The following is a 25,246-nucleotide window of genomic DNA, read 5'->3' as shown; positions in this document are numbered from 1 at the left end:
AGATACATAGATAGCAAATAAGCATATGAAAAGGTGCTCCACCACATGTCATTAGGGAATTACAAATTAAAACAACAATGACATACCACGGCACATGTATGAGAATGACCAAAATCCAGAACACTGACATCACCAAATGCTGACGAGGATGTGGAGCAACAGGAACTCTCATTCACTGCTGATGGGGATGCAATGGTACAGCCACTCTGGAAGATAGTTGGCCACTTCTTACAAAACCAAACATACTTCTTGCATGTGATCCAGCTATTACACTCTTCAACATGAGTTGAAATAAGTTGAAAATGTCCACATAAAAACCTGTTTATAGCAGCTTTATACACAATTGGCAAAACTTGGAAGAAACCAAGATGTCCTTTAGTAGGAGGATGGATAAATAAACTGTGGTACATTGAGAGACGGGATATTATTCAGATCTAAAAAGAAATGAGTTATCAAGCCATGAAAAGACACAGATGAAAATTAAATGGATATTACTAAATGACAGAAGTCAATCAAAAAGCCTGCATATTATAGTATGATTCCAACTATATGACATTCTGGGAAGGGCAAAACTGTGGAGATAGTAAAAAGACCACTGGTTGCCAGGGGTGATAGGGGAGGGATGAATAGGAAAAACCCAGAGAATTTTTGGGTCAGTGAAACTGTTCTGTACGAAACTATAATGGCAGATACATGTCATTACACATTTGTCAACCCATAGAATGTAAAACACCAAGAATAAACTATAATATACAGTATAGACTTGCAGTGCTAATGATGTGTCAATGTAGTTCATCAACTGTAACAAATATACCACTCTGCTGAGTGATGGTGATAATGGAGGAGGTTGTACATGTGTGGGGTAGGAGGTATGTGGAAAAGCTCTGTACTTTCCATTCAGTTTTGCTGTGAACTTAAAGCTGCTCTAAAAATTGAGTCTGTTAAAAAAAAAAAAAAAAGATGAGTATGATTGGATGGACTAGTACAGTGTTGACCAAGACCCCCATAAAGTCATGGTTCTGGGTCATTGTTTGAACAATGGCTTCCCAGAATTGCCGTTTTCCCCATTGTAAAAATCACTTTGGCTGTGGCAATGTGCAAAGCAAATCCAACTGGGAGTGACGTTTCTTTAAATACGAAAGAGTATAGGAACTCAGGGCATAACCAAAAACTTTAAACCTTTTGTTCTAGAGGCTCAGTGTCTGTTTCATTGTCTTTACCAGACCCCAGAATGGGAAAATCTTTTGGCTTATCACTTATTATCCTGTGCTGCCATCATTCTCCCATGTTTATAGCAGAATTTTCAAGGATTTTGTACTGAAGGTTGAGGTCCCTATAGGCATAAATCACATTTCCCCAGCCAGATGGTTACCGTTGCCTTCCCTGCTGACTCTTGACCATCAGCGATTCCCAGATGTACACAACTCCACATGTATCCTACAATATCTTCTTACTTTGCTATTCATTTTACAGTATAAAGAAGCTCGTATTTAGGCTGGTTTGGATGGAATAATGCAACTCTAGTTGAGGTCTTCAAAAAGCCTGAGATACACATTCTTATAATATTTCAACAAACGTTTATTGAGTGTCTTGTATGTGACAGACACTCTGTACTGGGGCTATGTACCACCCCCAAGGAGTTGATTGTTATATCAGTTAAGATGCTTTCCTCAGTAAGTAACAGAAAATTCAACTTAATGTAGCTTAAGTAAGGAGATTTATTTTCTCACTTAACGTGATGTTCAGAGGGAGGGCTTCTCCAGGGTTGGTTAATTCAGGGACCCAACCACATCATCAAGAATTCAAATGTTTTTAATATTTATGTTCTGAAACTCTTAGGCTTTTGGCTTTTATCCCCATGTCATCATTCCCCCCTGGGGAGACAGCTGGTCCATGTGCCCCTGCTGGAGGCAGTAATATCTAGAGAAGAAGAGGACCAACTTTTGTGGTATCTCCTTGTTAAGAGGAAGAGAATATTTCCCAGGAGCCCCCTGCCCTTTCACATCCCATTGGCCAGAAGGGGGTCACAGACCCAACCCTAAAATATTTCTTAACCAGGAGGAGATGACCATAATAACCAATTAAGAAGAAACACCATGTAGAAGAGAATTGCTACTTGAGTAGACAGGGGTTCTGTAATGAAAAAGGAAGGGAGGAATGAATGCTGAATTGGTAACCAACAGCTTCTGGTTGAGGATACAGATATGTATAATCAGATGTTCAAGATGACTGTTCCTTCTTCCTTAGAACTCTGAATAAAGCTGAGCAGCTAACACCCACACATGCTATGGCGAGATGCTGGACGTGCCTATACAGCCTTTTGACCCCTCAGCAGGCCTAGCCTTATCATTCAGCCACTTCTAGACTATTTACTTGTTGTGTACTTATCTGTGTCTGGCTCCGTTTGGTGAGCATGTTTTTAGATGGATTCATTACTGCAAGTATCTTTTTATCACTGAGCAAAATTCCAAAGTCTGTTTACCCAGTCATCTGGGAAGATTATACCCCTTCAGCATTTACAGCTGAGAGTGAGCAAGTATATCAGCTCCTTTCTAGACAGCAGGGTTTGGCTGCTGGAGCTCCGGAGCCGGGGGCTCTGAGGTGCTCCTACTGCAGAGGGATGACCCCCGAGCCAAGAATGTGCTCAGAGAAGATGACAGTGTGCCAGGGAGCAACCCCTGCTGCTTCCACTGGTGGAGGGGGCCCAGACTCAAGTAGGATTATCCTGGGGGCTCTAGGGGATTCCCTAATAAGGCAGGTTTCCCTCCCCTTATAACTTGTCCCCAGGGCTCCTGTTGTTCTTGAACTTTGCATCAGAAGCAAGAATTCAAGTTATACCACGGGCAGCTGCTAAGATATTTTTCTCCTCCTACTTGACAGAGTTTTGGAAAACAGAACGCAGAGGGAGACAGGGAGGTTCCCCTTCTGTCTGAGCCCAACAGGGTGCATTATTAGCAAACTCTTGGCCTTGAAGTTAGGAGTCAAGCCCAGTATATCTAAGTCAATTCCAATTTTCTGTTGGAATTATGGTAATCCTAGACCTCAGCTCATCCAGGACTATGAGCTAAACATTTAATTCCTCAGTATATTTAACTCATGTGGTTATGAGTCACTGTTAATACGTTCAACAGATATGCTGGTTTCCAAGCTGCATATCCAAAGTAAGGGTTTTAATTGTTTTCCTTAGTGATTTGCTCATGTCTGCATACCAGCAGTCAGGCTTGACTGACCAAAGCCATCTTGAAATATTTAACTTAGAATTCAATATAGGACTAAAACTTGCTAAACATTTCTAAGATTTCCACCCAGAGATACAGATCCTTCATCAAAGTTAAGCTCCAAACCAAGTTACAGTAGGAGGTAAAACCAACTATGTATTTTATACGTTAATATCATCTGTGGAATGAATGATATTTTACATGTCATGTAGACATTTTTATGCATGTAAAAACAAGTGTACTGTGTCTTTTACAAAACTGAAAAAAAAAGGAAATATTTATCTGGTGAGCAATAATTTTGAAAATTCTAGAGTAATATTGATAACGACAAAATGCACGAAGCCGCTTATCTATATATTGATGTATATCTTGAACTGCAATATACCTTCATTTATCTGAAGTGTGAAATAAAACAAGTAATGGAAGTTTGCACAAAAGGCTGTTCTTTCTTACTACTTTGAGCATGCCCCATGGCCCCCAATTTTGGAGGTGGATGGTAGCATATGCTCATTTTGAAGTCAAACAATATTGAAATGTATAAATCTGAAAGTACAGGGTTTCCTTGTTATTAACCTTCACCATGATCTCACTCCTTAAAAGAGCTATTGTCTATAGCTTAGTGCATGTCTCTGGTCATCAAATATATACATGAGATAGTGTTTGAATACAAGTTAAATAGGATTATTGTATACATGTGTGATATTGTGACTTATAATAAAAAATTTCTATTTGGTCTTGGTCCCCATTTTGGCACAGAGTTTCTAAAACTTCTGGAATTTCTGCAGTGATAAGAACTAAGAGAGGGGGACAGAGGATCCCAGGCAGGCTCTGTGATGACAGCAGACAGCCAGATGCATGGCTCAACCTCAAGAACTGCGAGATCACGACCTGGGCTGAAGTCAGACTCTCAACTAACTGAGCCACCCAGGTGCCCCATAATAAGAGTTTTAAATGTGTCTTGATATTCATAACAAATCCCTTTCAACCACACCCAGGTTTATGTTAATGAGATGACTTTTGTTTTTGATGTTGTTGTTGTTTGTTCTTTTTTCAATATATGAAATTTATTGTCAAATTGGTTTCCATACAACACCCAGTGCTCATCCCAAAAGGTGCCCTCCTCAATACCCATCACCCACCCTCCTCTCCCTCCCACCCCCCATCAACCCTCAGTTTGTTCTCAGTTTTTAAGAGTCTCTTATGCTTTGGCTCTCTCCCACTCTAACCTTTTTTTTTTTTTCCTTCATCTCCCCCATGGGTTTCTGTTAAGTTTCTCAGGATCCACATAAGAGTGAAAACATATGGTATCTGTCTTTCTCTGTATGGCTTATTTCACTTAGCATAACACTCTCCAGTTCCATCCACGTTGCTACAAAGGGCCATATTTCGTTCTTTCTCATTGCCCTGTAGTACTCCATTGTATATATAAACCACAATTTCTTTATCCATTCATCAGTTGATGGACATTTAGGCTCTTTCCATAATTTGGCTATTGTTGAGAGTGCTGCTATAAACGTTGGGGTACAAGTGCCCCTATGCATCAGTATTCCGGTATCCCTTGGGTAAATTCCTAGCAGTGCTACTGCTGGGTCATAGGGTAGTTCTATTTTTAATTTTCTGAGGAACCTCCACACTGTTTTCCAGAGTGGCTGCACCAGTTTGCATTCCCACCAACAGTGCAAGAGGGTTCCCGTTTCTCCACATCCTCGCCAGCATCTATAGTCTCCTGATTTGTTCATTTTGGCCACTCTGACTGGCGTGAGGTGATATCTGAGTGTGGTTTGATTGGTATTTCCCTGATGAGGAGCAACGTTGAGCATCTTTTCATGTGCCTGTTGGCCATCTGGATGTCTTCTTTAGAGAAGTGTCTATTCATGTTTTCTGCCCATTTCTTCACTGGGTTACTTGTTTTTCGGGTGTGGAGTTTGGTGAGCTCTTTATAGATTTTGGATATTAGCCCTTTGTCCGATATGTCATTTGCAAATATGTTTTCCCATTCCGTTGGTTGCCTTTTAGTTTTGTTGGTGGTTTCCTTTGCTGTGCAGAAGCTTTTAATCTTCATAAGGTCCCAGTAATTCATTTTTGCTTTTAATTCCCTTGCCTTTGGGGATGTGTCAAGTAAGAAATTGCTACGGCTGAGGTCAGAGAGGTCTTTTCCTAATTTCTCCTCTAGTGTTTTGATGGTTTCCTGTCTCACATTCAGGTCCTTTATCCATTTTGAGTTTATTTTTGTGAATGGTGTGAGAAAGTGGTCTAGTTTCGATCTTCTGCATGTTGCTGTCCAGTTCTCCCAGCACCATTTGTTGAAGAGGCTGTTTTCCATTGGATGTTCTTTCCTGCTTTGTCAAAGATAAGTTGGCCATACGTTTGTGGGTCTAGTTCTTGGGTTTCTATTCTATTCCATTGGTCCCTGTGTCTGTTTTTGTGCCAATACCATGCTGTCTTGATGATGACAGCTTTGTAGTAGAGGCTAAAGTCTGGGATTGTGATGCCTCCTGCTTTGGTCTTCTTCTTCAAACTTACTTTGGCTATTCGGGGCCTTTTGTGGTTCCATATGAATTTTAGGATTGCTTGTTCTAGTTTCGAGAAGAATGCTGGTGCAATTTTGATTGGGATTGCATTGAATGTGTAGATAGCTTTGGGTAGTATTGACATTTTGACAATATTTATTCTTCCAATCCATGAGCAGGGAATGTCTTTCCATTTCTTTAAATCTTCTTCAATTTCCTTCATAAGCTTTCTATAGTTTTCAGCATACAGATCTTTTACATCTTTGGTTAGATTTATTCCTAGGTATTTTATGCTTCTTGGTGCAATTGTGAATGGGATCAGTTTCTTTATTTGTCTTTCAGTTGCTTCATTATTAGTATATAAGAATGCAACTGATTTCTGTACATTGATTTTGTGTCCTGCGACTTTGCTGAATTCATGTATCAGTTCTAGCAGACTTTTGGTGGAGTCTATCGGATTTTCCCTGTATAATATCATGTCATCTGCAAAAAGTGAAAGCTTGACTTCATCTTTGCTCATTTTGATGCCTTTGATTTCCTTTTGTTGTCTGATTGCTGATGCTAGCACTTCCAACACTATGTTAAACAACCACGGTGAGAGTGGACATCCCTGTCGTGTTCCTGATCTCAGAGAAAAAGCTCTCAGTTTTTCCCCATTGAGGATGATGTTAGCTGTGGGCTTTTCATAAATGGGTTTTATGATGTTTAAGTATGTTCCTTCTACCCCGACATTCTCGAGGGTTTTTATTAAGAAAGGGTGCTGGATTTTGTCAAAGGCCTTTTCTGCATCGATTGACAGGATCATATGGTTCTTCTCTTTTTTTTTGTTAATGTGATGTATCACGTTGATTGATTTGCGAATATTGAACCAGCCCTGCATCCCAGGAATGAATCCCATTTGATCATGATGACTAATTCTTTTTATATGCTGTTGAATTTGATTTCCTAGTACCTTATTGAGAATTTTTGCATCCATATTCATCAGGGATATTGGCCTGTAGTTCTCTTTTTTTACTGGGTCTCTGGCTGGTTTGGGAATCAAAGTAATACTGGCTTCATAGAATGAGTCTGGAAGTTTTCCTTCCCTTTCTATTTTTTGGAATAGCTTGAGAAGGATAGGTATTATCTCTGCTTTAAACGTCTGGTAGAACTCCCCTGGGAAGCCATCTGGTCCTGGACTCTTATTTGTTGGGAGATTTTTGATGACTGATTCAATTTCTTCACTGGTTATGGGTCTGTTCAAGCTTTCTATTTCCTCCTGATTGAGTTTTGGAAGCGTGTGGGTGTTTAGGAATTTGTCCATTTCTTCCATGTTGTCCAGTTTGTTGGCATATAATTTTTCATAGTATTCCCTGATAATTGTTTGTATCTCTGAGGGATTGGTTGTAATAGTTCCATTTTCATTCATGATTTTATCTATTTGGGTCCTCTCCCTTTTCTTTTTGAGAAGCCTGGCTAGAGGTTTATCAATTTTGTTTATTTTTTCAAAAAACCAACTCTTGGTTTCATTGATCTGCTCTACAGTTTTTTTAGATTCTATATTGTTTATTTCTGCTCTGATCTTTATTATTTCTCCTGCTGGGTTTATGCTGTCTTTGCTGTTCTGCTTCTATTTCCTTTAGGTGTGCTGTTAGATTTTGTATTTGGGATTTTTCTTGTTTCTTGAGATAGGTCTGGATTGCAATGTATTTTCCTCTCAGGGCTGCCTTCGCTGCATCCCAAAGCGTTTGGATTGTTGTATTTTCATTGTCATTTGTTTCCATATATTTTTTAATTTCTTCTCTAATTGCCTGGTTGACCCACTCATTCATTAGTAGGGTGTTCTTTAACATCCATGCTTTTGGAGGTTTTCCAGACTTTTTCCTGTGGTTGATTTCAAGCTTCATAGCATTGTGGTCTGAAAGTATGCATTGTATGGTTTCAATTCTTGTACACTTATGAAGGGCTGTTTTGTGACCCAGTATGTGATCTATCTTGGAGAATGTTCCATGTGCACTTGAGAAGAAAGTATATTCTGTTGCTTTGGGATGCAGAGTCCTAAATATATCTGTCAAGTCCATCTGATCCAATGTCTCATTCAGGGCCCTTGTTTCTTTATTGACCGTGTGTCTAGATGATCTATCCATTTCTGTAAGTGGAGTGTTAAAGTCCCCTGCAATTACCACATTCTTATCGATAAGGTTGCTTATGTTTGTGAGTAATTGTTTTATATATTTGGGGGCTCCCGTATTCGGCGCATAGACATTTATAATTGTTAGCTCTTCCTGATGGATAGACCCTGTGATTATTATATAATGCCCTTCTTCATCTCTTGTTACAGCCTTTAATTTAAAGTCTAGTTTGTCTGATATAAGCATGGCTACTCCAGCTTTCTTTTGACTTCCAGTGGCATGATAAATAGTTCTCCATCCCCTCACTTTCAATCTGAAGGTGTCCTCAGGTCTAAAATGAGTCTCTTGTAGACAGCAAATAGTTGGGTCTTGTTTTTTTATCCATTCTGATACCCTATGTCTTTTGGTTGGCGCATTTAGTCCATTTACATTCAGTGTTATTATAGAAAGATATGGGTTTAGAGTCATTGTGATGTCCGTAGGTTTCATGCTTGTAGCGATATCTCTGGTACTTTGTCTCACAGGATCCCCCTTAGGATCTCTTGTAGGGCTGGTTTAGTGGTGACAAATTCCTTCAGTTTTTGTTTGTTTGGGAAGACCTTTATCTCTCCTTCTATTCTAAATGACAGACTTGCTGGATAAAGGATTCTCGGCTGCATATTTTTTCTGTTCATCACATTGAAGATCTCCTGCCATTCCTTTCTGGCCTGCCAAGTTTCAGAAGAGAGATCGGTCATGAGTCTTATAGGTCTCCCTTTATATGTTAGAGCATGTTTATCCCTAGCTGCTTTCAGAATTTTCTCTTTATCCTTGTATTTTGCCAGTTTCACTATGATATGTCGTGCAGATGATCGATTCAAGTTACGTCTGAAGGGAGTTCTCTGTGCCTCTTGGATTTCAATGCCTTTTTCCTTCCCCAGTTCAGGGAAGTTCTCAGCTATTATTTCTTCAAGTACACCTTCAGCACCTTTCCCTCTCTATTCCTCCTCTGGAATACCAATTATGCGTAGATTATTTCTCTTTAGTGCATCACTTAGTTCTCTAATTTTCCCCTCTTACTTCTCGATTTTTTTATCTCTCTTTTTCTCAGCTTCTTCTTTTTCCATAATCTTATCTTCTAGTTCACCTATTCTCTCCTCTGCCTCTTCAATCCAAGCCGTGGTTGTCTCCATTTTATTTTGCAGATCATTAATAGCATTTTTTAGCTCCTCCTGGCTGTTCCTTAGTCCCTTGATCTCTGTAGCAATAGATTCTCTGGTGTCCTTTATACTGTTTTCAAGCCCAGCGATTAATTATATGACTATTATTCTAAATTCACTTTCTGTTATATTGTTTAAATCGTTTTTGATCAGTTCATTAGCTGTTGTTATTTCCTGGAGATTCTTTTGAGGGGAATTCTTCCATTTCATCATTTTGGATAGAACTGCAGGGCACTTCCCCTGTGCTGTCTTGAATAACTTGCGTTGGTGGGCAGGGCCGCAGTCAGACCTGATGTCTGCCCCCAGCCCTCGGCTGGGGCCACAGTCAGACTGGTATGTGCCTTCTCTTCCCCTCTCCTAGGGGTGGGATTCACTGTGGGGTGGCGTGGCCCATCTGGGCTACTTGCACACTGCCACGCTTGTGGTGCTGGGGATCTGGCGTATTAGCTGGGGTGGATCGGCATGGTGCACAGGGGCGGGAGGGGCAGGCTCAGCTCGCTTTTCCTTGGGAGGTCCGCTTCGGGAGGGGCCCTGTGGCACCTGGAGGGAGTCAGACCCGCCGGAGGGATGGATCCGCAGAAGCACAGTGTTGGGTGTTTGCGAGGTGCAAGCAAGTTCCCTGTCCAGAACTGGTTCCCTCTGGGATTTTGGCTGGGGGATGGGTGAGGGAGATGGCGCTGGCGAGTGCCTTTGTTCCCCGCCAAGTTGCGCTCTGTCCTCCGGGGCTCAACCACTCTCCCTCCCGTTGGAGATGACTTTTGGAAAGCACCTAAAGATGGATACTGGTTGCCAGGGAAGCGACCACGTGATTAGAGGGTTGGACCTTTCAGTCCTACCCCCTGCCCTCCAAGGAGAGAAGAGGATCTGGAAGTTGAATTGGTCACCAACGGCCAGTGATTTAATCAAGCATGCCTATGTAATTAAGCCTCAATAAAAACCCCAAAAGATGGGGTCTGGAGAGATTCCCAGTTGGTGAGCTCATGGAGGTGCCGAGTGTCCCTCAGAGAGCATGGAAGCTTTATGCCCATTTCCCCCAAGCCTTGCCCTATGTACCTCTTCATCTGGCAGTTCATCTGTATCCTTTATACTACTCTTGGTCATGGACTGGTAAAGACAGGGAAGTGTTTCTCTGAGTTCTGTAAGTGGTTCTAGCAAATTAATGGAAACTATGGAGGTAGTTGTGGAAACCTCCAACTGTAGCAGTGGGTCGGAAGCCCAGGTGACAAGCATCTGAGATGGGGGCAGTCTTCTAGGACTGACCCCTTACAGTGGGATCTCTAGGCAGGTGGTGTCAGAACTGTGTGAAATGCTGGATGGTGTTGAAAAAGCACACAAACAGTGGAACACATCATATTACAACCTGCTTTTTTCACTAATGATACTTCTTGGACATCTTTCCCTCTGAACATTTATAGTCCCTCATCATGCTTTATAATATTTTCATAGCATTCTAATGAATGGAATAAATTTTATAACTAGTTGCATGTTTATAGAGACTTAAGTTTCAGTTTGAAATGATGCTTCAATTAATATCATTGAAAAATAGGCTCAATGCTAATTCCTATCTGAATTTATCTTATTTGAATATTGAGTTCCTGGCTCATTGTCTGACCACCCCAGGAATACAAGCTCTGTGAATGCCTTGTCCCTTGTTCCCAATTATATCCTTAGCACCTGGGACAGTACCTGACAGATAATATCACTGGGAGCATGTTGATATTTCTAGATCCTTTCCATGATCCGAGGGCAACCCAGAAATAAGGTGGCCACTTCTGGCCGTCTCCCTACCTAGTCGCCTGGCTTAGCCAGTAACAACTCCTTCCCGCCTACGCAGTGCCCTTGTGGAGATTCTGTTTCTCTAAAATCTTGAAATATTCACAGTTTGAAAATTAGGAACCCATTCGGATCTCAGAAATTCCACTGGCAAGAGGCTCCTTTCCTCTTGGCAACTTATCTGACTGTATGAGGTCGGTGGGGAGCGAGGACAAATTCGATCACTCATAACCCTTGACCCCTTTGCTCTTGGTAGGATCCGATAGCTAATTCACCACCCATCTGTATATCTTCTTTGGTGAGGTGTCTGTTAAGGTTTTTTGCCCATTTTTTAGCTTGGGTTGTCTGTCTTTTTGTTGTTGAGTTTTAAAAGCTCTTTGTAGATTTTGGATAACAATCCTTTATCAGAAGTATTTTTGCAAATATTGTTTCCCAGACTGTGGCTTGTTTTTTAATACTCTTGATAGTGTTTTTCACAGAAGTTTTTAATTTTAATGAAGTCCAGCTCATCAATTGTTTCTTTCATGGATCGTGTCTTTGGTGTTGTATCTAAAAAGTCATCACCAAACCCACGGTCATCCAGGTTTTCTCCAATGTTAAAACTCCTAGGAGTTTTGTAGTTTTGTGTTTTATATTTAGGTCTAGGATCCATTTTGAGTTACTTTTTGTGAAGGGTCTAAGGTCTTGTGTAGACTCTTTTTTTTTTTTTTTTTTTTTGCATGTAAATGTCCAGTTGTTCCAGCATTTGTTGGAGTGAGTTTTTTCAATCTTTATTTCTTTCCCAACCAACTGTGATTAGAAACACAGAACTGAGAAGAAAGCATAACCTATCCTTTTCCATTTGATTTATCAATAGATTTACCAAAAATCTCTATGGTTTCTCTGGGTTGTTCCTCATTGAGTTTTACCTCCCCTAAGTTTTGAGACTGTATGCCAATTTTTGTGTTTGAGGGTCCTGAATAAATGATACCTTGTTTAAAAGCAATTAAGAAGTTGACAAGAGTCAGGCAGGTGAAAACAACAACCCTACTTTTGTTCATGTTAAGCTTGCACCTAGTGCCTTATTGTGAGTCAAATGGGCTTGCTTGGGCTCCTGGCCTTCTAACCCTACCAAGTTTGGACCTTAAAACAGACCACCTAAGGGAAAACAGCTTCCACCTACTACCCTCCCAAACACACACATTTGATATTGATTTTAAAACCTAGAATGCTGGGGCACCCAGGTTACTTAGTCGGTTGAGCAACCAACTCTTGGTTTCAGCTCAGGTCATGATCTCATGGTTCGTGGGTTCAGGCCCCACATCAGGCTTTGTGCTGACAGTGGGGAGCCTGCTTGGGATTCTCTCTCTCCTTCACTCTCTGCCCCTCCCCCACTCACCCTCACTCTCAAATAAATTTAAAAAATATTTAAAAATTAAAATAAAACCTAGAATGTTAAGCACACCCTTTAGTTTGCCTTAGTAGAAGGTCCTTAGAACCAGAAAATGTCCCTGTTTCCAAATCCAGAGCAATATGGAATGGGCATCTCAGTAAAATGTGAAAAGAAGTTTAAGGTTGTATTGTTGTCATGGGCCCTTGTTCTTTATACGAGACACATGATTTTAACTTGTTGTTGTATCTCGAGTTCCACCCCATGAGGACCTTGCCTGCAGCCTGAAGTACAAACAGCTGACTTTATCAGCCTGCATCCCACAGGAAATGATGGCAGGGAGGGGGCGGGGGACGGCAACACATACTTCAACTCATAGGAGGAACACAATTCAGTATGGACACCAGCTTCTTGTTCTGCAGAAACCGTAAAACTACCCAAAATACAGAAATAAAATAGCTCTCGGGAGTCACCGAGTTCAGGATCTATAGTGTGTATGTAATCTTGTCAAAATACAGCTCACATGTTCTTCTTGGCTGTATTCTAGAAGTGAGTGGTAGATTCGGTAGCGAGAAAGGAATCACTCGGAAAGTTCCCATCGTCTCCCAGGATACAGCTGGGCCTTATCTTTGGCTGATGCCCTCTTGATTAAAAATAACAAATCTCTGGCTTAAGTGTCACGTGGGTAGCAACGTTAGTTTTGCTCCGGGCAAACACATTAAGAGGAAAACTTGACTCGTGCTCTGGAGAGAAAGGACTAGGGCACTTTCTAAACTCAAGACCTAATCTTTTAGTAGTTTAGGCAGCAGGCAGGTACAGACAAGAGACGTACTCCCTTCACAGATCAGCCTAAGTTTGGAACTACCCAGCCAGGAAGGAGCTGCCGATCCAAACTGGGTTGTTCCACAGACTACCTCATCGTGGCTGCAAGAACGGAGCCAATTACAAACAGCCAACATCCCTCTCCCATCCCTCATTCCAGAACTCAGGAGGAGCCTGGGCCAACTGCCTTGCTCTCAGGGGCGTGGGTGAACACACCGGGGGCGTCTCTAGAGAAGGACAAGGTCTACTTTCTGCTGAAAGCCGCCAGCGCCCCGGACTATCCCTGACCGTCAGACCTCAGACTCTTGCAATCACTTTTGAAGTTGGTGAGTACAGAAGCAAACTCTAGTGATGAATTATCCACCGCCGGGGGCACTTAAAATGGTAGCGGTCTATTTGGGCTGGGGGAGGCGGAGGAGTGGTGGATGGCAAGAATTTGCTGTGGTGGTTATTCTGCTGACTTCGGCTTTCCCTTGTGCCCCCCAATATCACATCTGGGGGGTGGGAAGTCCTCTGGCCTCTTCCATCTCCCAGTGCTGGGATCAAGTAAGCAGGCCGAGGCTTTATTCGTGGGGTAGAGTAGAGCCTGGGGAAGGGACTCAGGCCAAAAAGTAGGCACACAGGTTCTCAAAACACACGGGGGACTGCCCGCTGAGGAGAAAGTGGTTTGGGGGATACAGAGAAGCCCAGCAGGGAGGAACCAAAGGAAGTTTGAAGTAGATGAACTGGTGGCCTTCGTGGGTCTCACCGGAGCGGGCTGCCCCTCCCTGGACTGTGGGTGTGCAGCTCACATTAGTGAGGCCCTGACTGCCTTCGGGCTCTGACCCCCTCAGGAAGATTGGCTGGACCTACTGCATCACCATTAGCTAGATTTGTGCTCAGTAAATGTTTTTTTCATTAAAGTTTATTTTTAGAAAGACTGGGGGCACCTGGGGTGCTCAGTTGAGCCTCCGACTCTTGATTTCGGCTCGAGTCTTGGTCTCACGGTTTCATGGGTTCGAGCCCTGTGTCGGGTTCTACGCTGACAGTGCAAAGCCTGCTGGGGATTCTCTCTCTATTCCTCCATTGGAATTCCTCCATTCCTCCATTGGAATTCCATTCCATTCCTCCATCTCTCTCTCTCTCAGATTCCTCCTCAGATTCTCTCTCTCTCTCTCTCTATTCCTCCATTGGAATTCCTCTATTCCTCCATTGGAATTCCATTCCATTCCTCCATCTCTCTCTCTCTCTCAGAAATTAATAAAAATAAAAACTTAAAAAAAAAGAGAGAGCTGGGGGAGGGGCAGAGAGAGAGACCATCCCAAGCAGGCTCAGTGCTCGACCTCACAAACCAGGGGATCATGACCCCAGCTGAAATCAAGAATCGAGTGCTTAACCAATGGAGCCACCCAGGTGCCCTCAGTAAATTTTCCTGAAAAAAAAAAAATTAGTTTGTAATTATACGACATGATGTATTAATAGATTCTCTTTATAAAAATGTAAACATTACAGACCAGGCTCAAGTCTGCTCTGATCATCACCTGCAATGCTGATCCCTTTCCTAGAGCTGACTCATTTACAGCATTTTCTGGAGTCTTCTCTGATGTATTTACATATATGTGTATATGTAGCATTTATAGGGTTTTTCTGTGTGGTGGGGTTGTTTACACGCATGGTATCGTTATGCATTTAGATACATGTATATGTAACAGTAGAAAACATAGGACTGTCCTGTGGGGTCTGGGTTGTTTACATATATGGTATTATTCTGTAAGTATAGTTCTGAGACATCCTTTTTGGGCATAACAATGCCTTTAAAGGCTTCCATGTCCAGGCGTTTGGATTTCATTCCTTTTAACTGCTAATTCTTAACGTGTTCTTGCCTCTTACACACGCGGATTCATTCTCTTCCACGTCGATTCATTCTCCTCCATCACTCTTTTTTTTTTATTATTATTTTTTTTAACGTTTATTTATTTTTGAGACAGGGAGAGACAGCATGAATGGGGGAGGTCAGAGAGAGAGGGAGACACAGAATTCAAAACAGGCTCCAGGCTCTGAGCTGTCAGCACAGAGCCCAACGCGGGGCTCGAACTCACAGACCTCGAGATCATGACCTGAGCCGAAGTCGGACGCTTCACCGACTGAGCCACCCAGGCGCCCCTCCTCCATCACTCTTTACACTTGCTCAGTAGCGAGAACAGGTTTTGTTTCGTTTTGAGAGAGAGGGCACACACGCAAGCAGGGGAGGGGCAGAGAGAGGAAGAGCGGGAATCCCGAGGAGACACCATGCTCAGCACGAAGCCCAGTGCAGGGTTCAACGTCACTACTGTGAGATCACGACCTGAGCTGAAATCAAGAGCTGGATGCTTAACTGACCGAACCACCCAGGTGCCCTTAAGAACAGGTTTTTATGTTTTCCAGCTGTCTTCAAGGAGTCCTTCCAGGGTAGCCAGACTCTGCCCGGCCGCCCAAGGCTCCCTCCTCCCAGTTTCGGATGTGTCCCGCACCCATTTCCTGGTCTTTGCTTCATCAAGAAGGCAGTTGGACCTCTCAGGGTCTGCACGGCGGGCCTGGAGAGCCTTGCCCGGAGTCTGAGGACCAGTGACAAAGAGGCAGTGATGACTGTCAGTCGAGGAAACACAGTCCTCCTGTTTTGTTTTACTGTAGTTTTTATTTGCCCGCAGCCTGCCCGCAAGGTCAGCTCTAGAAACACAGCGGTCCATTCTCCTCCACTTGGAGCCTGTGCTAAAAGAGGTGCCTGAACGGGGCTCCAAGTGCCAGCAAGGGTTTTTGCCAGTGGTCAACTTTGTTTATCGCCTCTGGAGGTTTCTGTTTTATGAAAGTCTTCACGGGGACCACTGAACTGGCCATTTGGAGGGAATGAAACCGCTAGGGGAGCTTGCACTTTACTGCTGAAGTTCTCCAGATAACGTCTAAAATCTATGTATTCAAATTTCCATATTTCCTGGCAGTGAAACGAATTAGATCTTAGAATAGGCCCCCAAGAAAACAAACCCACAAACTAGCCAGTTTTACCTTAGTTAGCACCTTGGAAAATAAGATGAAGAAAATATTAAGATCTATTATTTTCTTTTGGGTTTAGGAACTTTGCTGAATCTGTTGATTTTGTGCCTCTTCTCTCAACATATTCTAAATGTAATTCATATGTAAATTTATACACATAGGTATTAACTGTCCAGTTTAATGGACTCTTTGCACTTAATGTCAAAACCTAGTATAAGTGAACCAAGTAAGTAGGGAATATTTGTAATAATGATAACGTAAGTGAAGATGAACCACGGCACGAGTGTGGAGTAAATGATGTATCTGAAAAACTTCCTTTGAGATGTTTCTGTCAAAAACTGAAGTAGATTCTCTCTCCCTCACCCCTCCTTCTCTGGCGGACAATTAGAAAAACCCATCCTTAGAAGTGTTTTCTGGTTGTCTCTTTTCTCCTTTTAGGGATGGAAAATAAAAGTCTCAGATTTGGCTGCTAAAATGTATGCATTTTATTTTTTTTAATTTTTTTTTCAAAGTTTTTTATTTATTTTTGGGACAGAGAGAGACAGAGCATGAACGGGGGAGGGGCAGAGAGAGAGGGAGATGCAGAATCGGACGCAGGCTCCAGGCTCCGAGCCATCAGCCCAGAGCCCGACGCGGGGCTCGAACTCACGGACCGCGAGATCGTGACCTGGCTGAAGTCGGCTGCTTAACCGACTGCGCCACCCAGGCGCCCCTAAAATGTATGCATTTTAGCATCATATTTTCATTTCTAACTAGTATTTACCACTCCCGGTCCTTTCTCCTTTCCCTCTCATCCTACTTCCTTTCCTATGGCCCCCTCTTGCTCCCCTGCCCCTTGCGGTGTCCACAAGACTACTAGGCCACTTTCCCCTACTGCTGAGTCGCGGGTGCCAAAGTCTTTGGAGAAGTTTGCATCAACCTTTTAATCTTTTCTCGTCTGCTCTCTTCATTGACGCGAGGCTCCTAGGAGTTAATGAAAGGCTGATTCTTCTGCACATACCGATCACAGTGGCCACTGTTAAAAACCTTGAGCATCTGGAACTTTAAGTCTTTGACTCCTGCTGGGGGCAGTGAGGTTTTAAAGATTATGCTTTCCATAAGTAACAGCAAGGCATCTGGGGGTTGTTAAAAATTCTGTCTTTCCTTTCTTGAGAGTACCAGTCAGTGCCTGCCTTGGCAACATTAGAACTTTCCAGCAGTACCTGGAAGAGCCCACTGGCGGCATATTTCTGAGAAGTAAGGAAGCACTAAAACTGGGATTTTGATGATAGGTGGCAATTACAAGCTGTTTTTGGTCTAGTTTTTCGAGGAAAGTCTAGGAAAGATTCCTCCACTGCCATAAATAGCCTAGCAGACGGATCCCAATAGATGCACTGTCTTTCTGAAAGACAGCATTCCATAAAATCCTATTGAGGATTTGAGGCTGATAGTCAAGGTGAAATGCTGCTTTCTCGTGTCTTTTCTGCTGTTGAGGTTAGCTGCACATTGCCCGTGCCAATATTGTAACTGTAAGTACGAGTAAACTATGGAATTTAGGTCAATTTTCTCGGTCAAAAAACACCATGTAATTCGTGTTCGTATAAAACGAATATCACCGCTTCTGAAGCCACAGGCTCTTTTTGCATCACAGACGGGTCTCATGAAAAAGAGAAACTGCTGTTTTCTTTTGAATTAGATGATGGTCTTGAAGTTGGCCGTTAGAAAAGAATGATTAAAACGTTTAAGCTTACCGATTACAAATATGTTCATGGTTGGGAAGTCATTTAGAATGTAGGTAGGTACAGCTGTACATTTTTATCTTCAATCACTAGCGAATCAAATCTAGCAGTATATTAAATGCTACACCATGATCCCTTTGGGTTATCCAAAGAATGAAATTATATTAGGAAATTTGTTTTACTACATTAGTTTTGTACCTGGAAACATTGCTGGCCAGGTACTGACTAAAGGTGTTTCTGCCGCCTCCCGGGCACACGCTTTTTAGACTTTCTCAGCCTCCCTTGCAGGTCGGTGTGCATCCGTGCCTGAGTTCTGGCAAATGGAATGCAGCTGGAAATGATACGTGCCGCTTTCCGCTCTGATCCATAACAATTTTCTTGTGCAACCAGTTACTCTCTCTTCCTCCACCTACTGGCTGGGTGCAGACGGTCCTGCAAAGCATCTGCAGCCCTAACCGATGGCTGTGTCACAAGATGGAAGTGATCGGTCCTTGAACAATCAGTGGGAAGGCTACCTCAAGAACGTTTGCGCCGGTCACATGAATAACGGTTTAAAAAAGTTTTTTTAACATTTATTTTTGAGAGAGAGCGAGAGAGACAGAGCACAAGCAGGGGAGGGGCAGAGAGAGAGGGAGACGCAGGATCCGAAGCAGCTCCAGGCTCTGAGCTGTCAGCACAGAGCCCGACATGGGGTTCGAGCCCACAAACTGTGAGATCATGACCTGAGCCGAAGTTGGACACTTAAGTGACTAAGCCACCCAGGCGCCCCTGAATAACAGTTTCTTAAGCTACTAAGATTTTGAGGATTGTTACAGCAGTTAGGCTACCTTGCCTAACACTGACAGCAAAAAGCATTCAATAAAATTCAGCAGCTACTGCTGATTTGAAAAAATTGTCAGAATAGGATTCATTATTAACTCATTTTTTAAAAAGATCTAACTTCTCTCAAATGCCAACATTGGTTTTTTTAATTTTATTTATTTGGAGAGAGAGACAGCGGGGGGGAGGGGCAGAGAGAGAATGCCAAGCAGGCTCCATGCTGTCAACGCAGAGTCTGACACGGGGCGCAGACTCCCAGATAGTGAGATCGTGACCTGAACCGAAACCAAGAGTCGGACGCTTAACCGACTGAGCCACCCAGGTGCCCCAACCAACACTGTTCTTAATGATGAGATACTGTAGACATTTTCATTAAAATAAGACCAGGATGCCTGCTGCTACCACTATTAACAATAACAGGATCCCAGTTCAAGCTAATAGATGAGAAATAAAATTACCGTTGAGATGAAAAGATCATCTACATTGAAAACCCAGGAAAAATCAACTACAAAATTATTAGAGTGACTAAGATACTAATGGTCACCCATTACACAATCAATATTAAAAATTCATGTTTTTATATGATCTTTAAAAATTAAATTCTATATCTGCAAATATACACAAAAGAATCCTACAACAGGAAGATCCTATTTTAAAATAACAGGAGCATCTAGATGGCTCAGTAGGCTAAGCATCCAACTCTTGATTTCAGCCCAAGTTGTGATCTCACGGTTCGTGAGATCAAGCCCTGCATTGGGCTCTGTGCTGACAGCATGGAGCCTGCTTGAGATTCTCTCTCCCTCTCTCTGCCTCTCTTTGCCTCTCTCTGGCTCTCTCTCTGCCCCTGTCTCTCTCTCTCTCTCTCACACACACACTTTCTCACACTCTCTCACTCTCACACTCTCTCACACACGCCCCCCCACACACTTAAAGAACATTTCACTGAATTGAATGTGTTAACTAAAGCCTGTGCTTTATTCAGATCCCCTTAGTTTTTATCTAAGATCCTTTTTCTTGGATATCACATTACATTCAGTCACCATGTCTCCTTAGGCATCTCTTGACCCTGACGGTTTCTGACTTTGTTTTTGACGATAGCTTTGAGTGCTGGTCAGATATTTTGTAAAATGTCCATCTGCTGGGACTTGTCTGCTCTTCTCACGAGACTGAAGTTACAGGTTTAGGGGAGGAAGATCACGGAGGTCAGGTGCCATTTCCATCACGTTGTATGAAGGGTACCTACTCTCAACATGCCCGACTACGGATGTTGACTTCTGTTACGTGGCTGAGGTGTTTTGTCAAGTTTCTCTGTGAAAGTTAGTCTTCCCCAGCCCCATCTCCTGCTGTGTTCTTTGGAAGGAAGTCACTACGTGCTGCCCAGACTTAAGGAGGGGAGATTTATACTGCACCCCATGGATGGAGTATCTACATAAATCAGTTTGATAAGTACTTAGGAACATGATTCCTGGATCATATGATAAGACCAGTTTGGCTGTGTGGAGAAACTGTTTTCCAACGTGGCTGTACCATTTTGCATTCCCAGTAGCAATGAATGAGAGTTCCTTGTCGCTCTGTATCCTTACCAAAAATTGATATTGTCAATTTTTTTTCCAGCCATTCTTGTGGGTGTGTAATGGGGTCTTGTTCTTCCTTGCTGATACAATTTAGAGAGAAAGGGGGGAGGGGCAGAGAGAGAGAGAGAGAGAGAATCACAAGCAGGCCCTGTGCTATCAGTGCGAACCATGAAATCATGACCTGAGCTGAAATCAAGAGTCCGACGCTCAGCTGACTGAGCCACCCAGCTCCCCTCCTTACTGATATTTTTAAATTATATGAGATTAACAAATCCATGCCTGGTAATTCTGGGGTACCTCTGGGTCTTCTTCTCTTGCCTGATGCCCGTGCCAATTCTTATTCATGTGTTGTTGTTGTACGCCTACTTATGTTTGATGACACGATGAATATTGTATTTGAAAAAGTATTTGTAGAGCACATAGAATGACGTTTCTTCCTCCAGGCAAGATTTCTATTTGCTTCTGCCTGGTGCCTGAGGGGACTGCTAATCCGGAACTACTTATTCTAAATCCAGGGCAATCTAGTCCACCCAGGTAACTTGAAGCAGGGCTGCTTTCCTTCACACTTACTTCTAGGAAATAGCCCGCTGAAGTCACAGTTCGAAATGCAGTGTGGTGTGCAGACACCCTTTCCCTTGGACCCCAGCGCGCTGGGGCTGGTAATAACCATCCCATCACTAAATGTTCCCTGGGTGAAAGAGGCTCCAATGGTTGGGGTTGGCAGTGTGAATCTCCTTCTTCTGCCACATCATAGCCTGGCGACTCCTCGCTCATTTTTTAAAATGTTTTAAGCGGAGTTAAGGGAGAACAGGCAAGATGGCGGCTTAGGAGGACGCTGGGCTCACCGCGCGTCCTGATCACTTAGATTCCACCTACACCTGCCTAAATAACCCAGAAAACCGCCAGAGGATTAGCAGAACGGAGTCGCCGGAGCCAAACTCAGACGAGAGGCCCACGGAAGAGGGTAGGAAGGGCGGCGAGGCGGTGCGCGCTCCACGGACTGGCGGGAGGGAGCCGGGGCGGAGGGGCGGCTCGCCGGCCAAGCAGAGCCCCCGAGTCTGGCTGGCAAAAGCGGAGGGACCTGACGGACTGTGTTCCGACAGCAAGCGCGACTTAGTGTCTGGGAGGTCATAAGTTAACAGCTCTGCTCGGAAAGCGGGAAGGCTGGAGGACAAAGGGAGGGAGAGCTGCTGAGCCCCCTGACGACAGAGCTCAGTTTGGTGGGGAACAAAGGCGCTCGCCAGCGCCATCTCCCCCGCCCATCCCCCAGCCAAAATCCCAAAGAGAACCAGTTCCTGCCAGGGAACTTGCTCGCTCCGCAAAAACACCCAACTCTGTGCTTCTGCGGAGCCAAACCTCCGGCAGCGGATCTGACTCCCTCCTGCTGCCACAGGGCCCCTCCTGAAGAGGATCACCTAAGGAGAAGCGATCTAAGCCTGCCCCTCCTGCCCCCGTGCACCTTGCCTACCCACCCCAGCTAATACGCCAGATCCCCAGCATCACAAGCCTGGCAGTGTGCAAGTAGCCCAGACGGGCCACACCACCCCACAGTGAATCCCGCCCCTAGGAGAGGGGAAGAGAAGGCACACACCAGTCTGACTGTGGCCCCAGCGGTGGGCTGGGGGCAGACATCAGGTCTGACTGCGGCCCCGCCCACCAACTCCAGTTAGACACCACAGCACAGGGGAAGGGCCTGGCAGGTCCTCACCATGCCAGGGACTATCCAAAATGACCAAGCGGAAGAATTCCCCTCAGAAGAATCTCCAGGAAATAACAACAGCTAATGAGCTGATCAAAAAGGATTTAAATAATATAACAGAAAGTGAATTTAGAATAATAGTCATAAAATTAATCGCTGGGCTTCAAAACAGTATACAGGACAGCAGAGAATCTCTTGCTACAGAGATCAAGGGACTAAGGAACAGTCACGAGGAGCTGAAAAACGCTTTAAACGAAATGCATAACAAAATGGAAACCACCACAGCTCGGCTTGAAGAGGCAGAGGAGAGAATAGGTGAACTAGAAGATATGGAAAAAGAGGAAGCTGAGAAAAAGAGAGATAAAAAAATCCAGGAGTATGAGGGGAAAATTAGAGAACTAAGTGATACATTAAAAAGAAATAATATACGCATAATTGGTATCCCAGAGGAGGAAGAGAGAGGGAAAGGTGCTGAAGGTGTACTTGAAGAAATAATAGCTGAGAACTTCCCTGAACTGGGGAAGGAAAAAGGCATTGAAATCCAAGAGGCACAGAGAACTCCCTTCAGACGTAACTTGAATCGATCTTCTGCACGACATATCATAGTGAAACTGGCAAAATACAAGGATAAAGAGAAAATTCTGAAAGCAGCAAGGGGTAAACGTGCCCTCACATATAAAGGGAGACCTATAAGACTCGTGACTGATCTCTCTTTTGAAACTTGGCAGGCCAGAAAGAATTGGCACGAGATTTTCAGGGTGCTAGACAGAAAAAATATGCAGCCAAGAATCCTTTATCCAGCAAGTCTGTCATTTAGAATAGAAGGAGAGATAAAGGTCTTCCCAAACAAACAAAAACTGAAGGAATTTGTCACCACTAAACCAGCCCTACAAGAGATCCTAAGGGGGACCCTGTGAGACAAAGTCCCAGAGACATCACTACAAGCATAAAACATACAGACATCACAATGACTCTAAACCCGTATCTTTCTATAATAACACTGAATGTAAATGGATTAAATGCGCCAACCAAAAGACATAGGGTATCAGAATGGATAAAAAAACAAGACCCATCTATTTGCTGTCTACAAGAGACTCATTTTAGACCTGAGGACACCTTTAGATTGAGAGTGAGGGGATGGAGAACTATTTATCATGCGACTGGAAGCCAAAAGAAAGCTGGAGTAGCCATACTTATATCAGACAAACTAGACTTTAAATTAAAGGCTGTAACAAGAGATGAAGAAGGACATTATATAATAGTTACAGGGTCTATCCATCAGGAAGAGCTAACAATTATAAATGTCTATGCGCCGAATACCGGAGCCCCCAAATATATAAAACAATTACTCACAAACATAAGCAACCTTATCGATAAGAATGTGGTAATTGCAGGGGACTTTAACACCCCACTTACAGAAATGGATAGATCATCTAGACACACGGTCAATAAAGAAACAAGGGCCCTGAATGAGACATTGGATCAGATGGACTTGACAGATATATTTAGAACTCTACATCCCAAAGCAACGGAATATACTTTCTTCTCGAGTGCACATGGAACATTCTCCAAGATAGATCATATACTGGGTCACAAAACAGCCCTTCATAAGTTTACAAGAATTGAAATTATACCATGCATACTTTCAGACCACAATGCTATGAAGCTTGAAATCACCCACAGAAAAAAGTCTGGAAAACCTCCAAAAGCATGGAGGTTAAAGAACACCCTACTAATGAATGAGTGGGTCAACCAGGCAATTACAGAAGAAATTAAAAAATATATGGAAACAAACGAAAATGAAAATACAATAATCCAAACGCTTTGGGATGCAGTGAAGGCAGTCCTGAGAGGAAAATACATTGCAATCCAGGCCTATCTCAAGAAACAAGAAAAATCCCAAATACAAAATCTAACAGCACACCTAAAGGAACTAGAAACAGAACAGAAAAGGCAGCCTAAACCCAGCAGAAGAAGAGAAATAATAAAGATCAGAGCAGAAATAAACAATATAGAATCTAAAAAAACTGTAGAGCAGATCAACGAAACCAAGAGTTGGTTTTTTGAAAAAATAAACAAAATTGACAAACCTCTAGCCAGGCTTCTCAAAAAGAAAAGGGAGATGACCCAAATAGATAAAATCATGAATGAAAATGGAATTATTACAACCAATCCCTCAGAGATACAAACAATTATCAGGGAATACTATGAAAAATTATATGCCAACAAATTGGACAACCTGGAAGAAATGGACAAATTCCTAAACACCCACATGCTTCCAAAACTCAATCAGGAGGAAATAGAAAGCTTGAACAGACCCATAACCAGCGAAGAAATTGAATCAGTCATCAAAAATCTCCCAACAAATAAGAGTCCAGGACCAGATGGCTTCCCAGGGGAGTTCTACCAGACGTTTAAAGCAGAGATAATACCTATCCTTCTCAAGCTATTCCAAGAAATAGAAAGGGAAGGAAAACTCCGACTCATTCTATAAAGCCAGTATCACTTTGATTCCCAAACCAGCCAGAGACCCAGTAAAATAGAGAACTACAGGCCAATATCCCTGATGAATATGGATGCAAAAATTCTCAATAAGATACTAGCAAATCGAATTCAACGGCATATAAAAAGAATTATTCACCATGATCAAGTGGGATTCATTCCTGGGATGCAGGGCTGGTTCAACATTCACAAATCAATCAACGTGATACACCACATTAACAAAAAAAAAAGAAGAACCATATGATCCTGTCAATCGATGCAGAAAAGGCCTTTGACAAAATCCAGCACCCTTTCTTAATAAAAACCCTTGAGAAAGTCGGGATAGAAGGAACATACTTAAAGATGATAAAAGCCATTTATGAAAAGCCCACAGCTAACATCATCCTCAATGGGGAAAAACTGAGAGCTTTTTCCCTGAGATCAGGAACACGACAAGGATGCCCACTCTCACCGCTGCTGTTTAACATAGTGCTGGAAGTTCTAGCATCAGCAATCAGACAACAAAAGGAAATCAAAGGCATCAAAATGGGCAAAGATGAAGTCAAGCTTTCGCTTTTTGCAGATGACATGATATACATGGAAAATCCGATAGACTCCACCAAAAGTCTGCTAGAACTGATACAGGAATTCAGCAAAGTTGCAGGATACAAAATCAATGTACAGAAATCAGTTGCATTCTTATACACTAACAATGAAGCAACAGAAAGACAAATAAAGAAACTGATCCCATTCACAATTGCACCAAGAAGCATAAAATACCTAGGAATAAATCTAACCAAAGATGTAAAGGATCTGTACGCTGAAAACTATAGAAAGCTTATGAAGGAAATTGAAGAAGATTTAAAGAAATGGAAAGACATTCCCTGCTCATGGATTGGAAAAATAAATATTGTCAAAATGTCAATACTACCCAAAGCTATCTACAC

This window comes from Felis catus, chromosome F2 (genome assembly GCF_018350175.1).
Source record: "Felis catus isolate Fca126 chromosome F2, F.catus_Fca126_mat1.0, whole genome shotgun sequence".
Taxonomy (NCBI): domain Eukaryota; kingdom Metazoa; phylum Chordata; class Mammalia; order Carnivora; family Felidae; genus Felis; species Felis catus.
Note: the sequence above shows the minus strand (reverse complement) of the source record.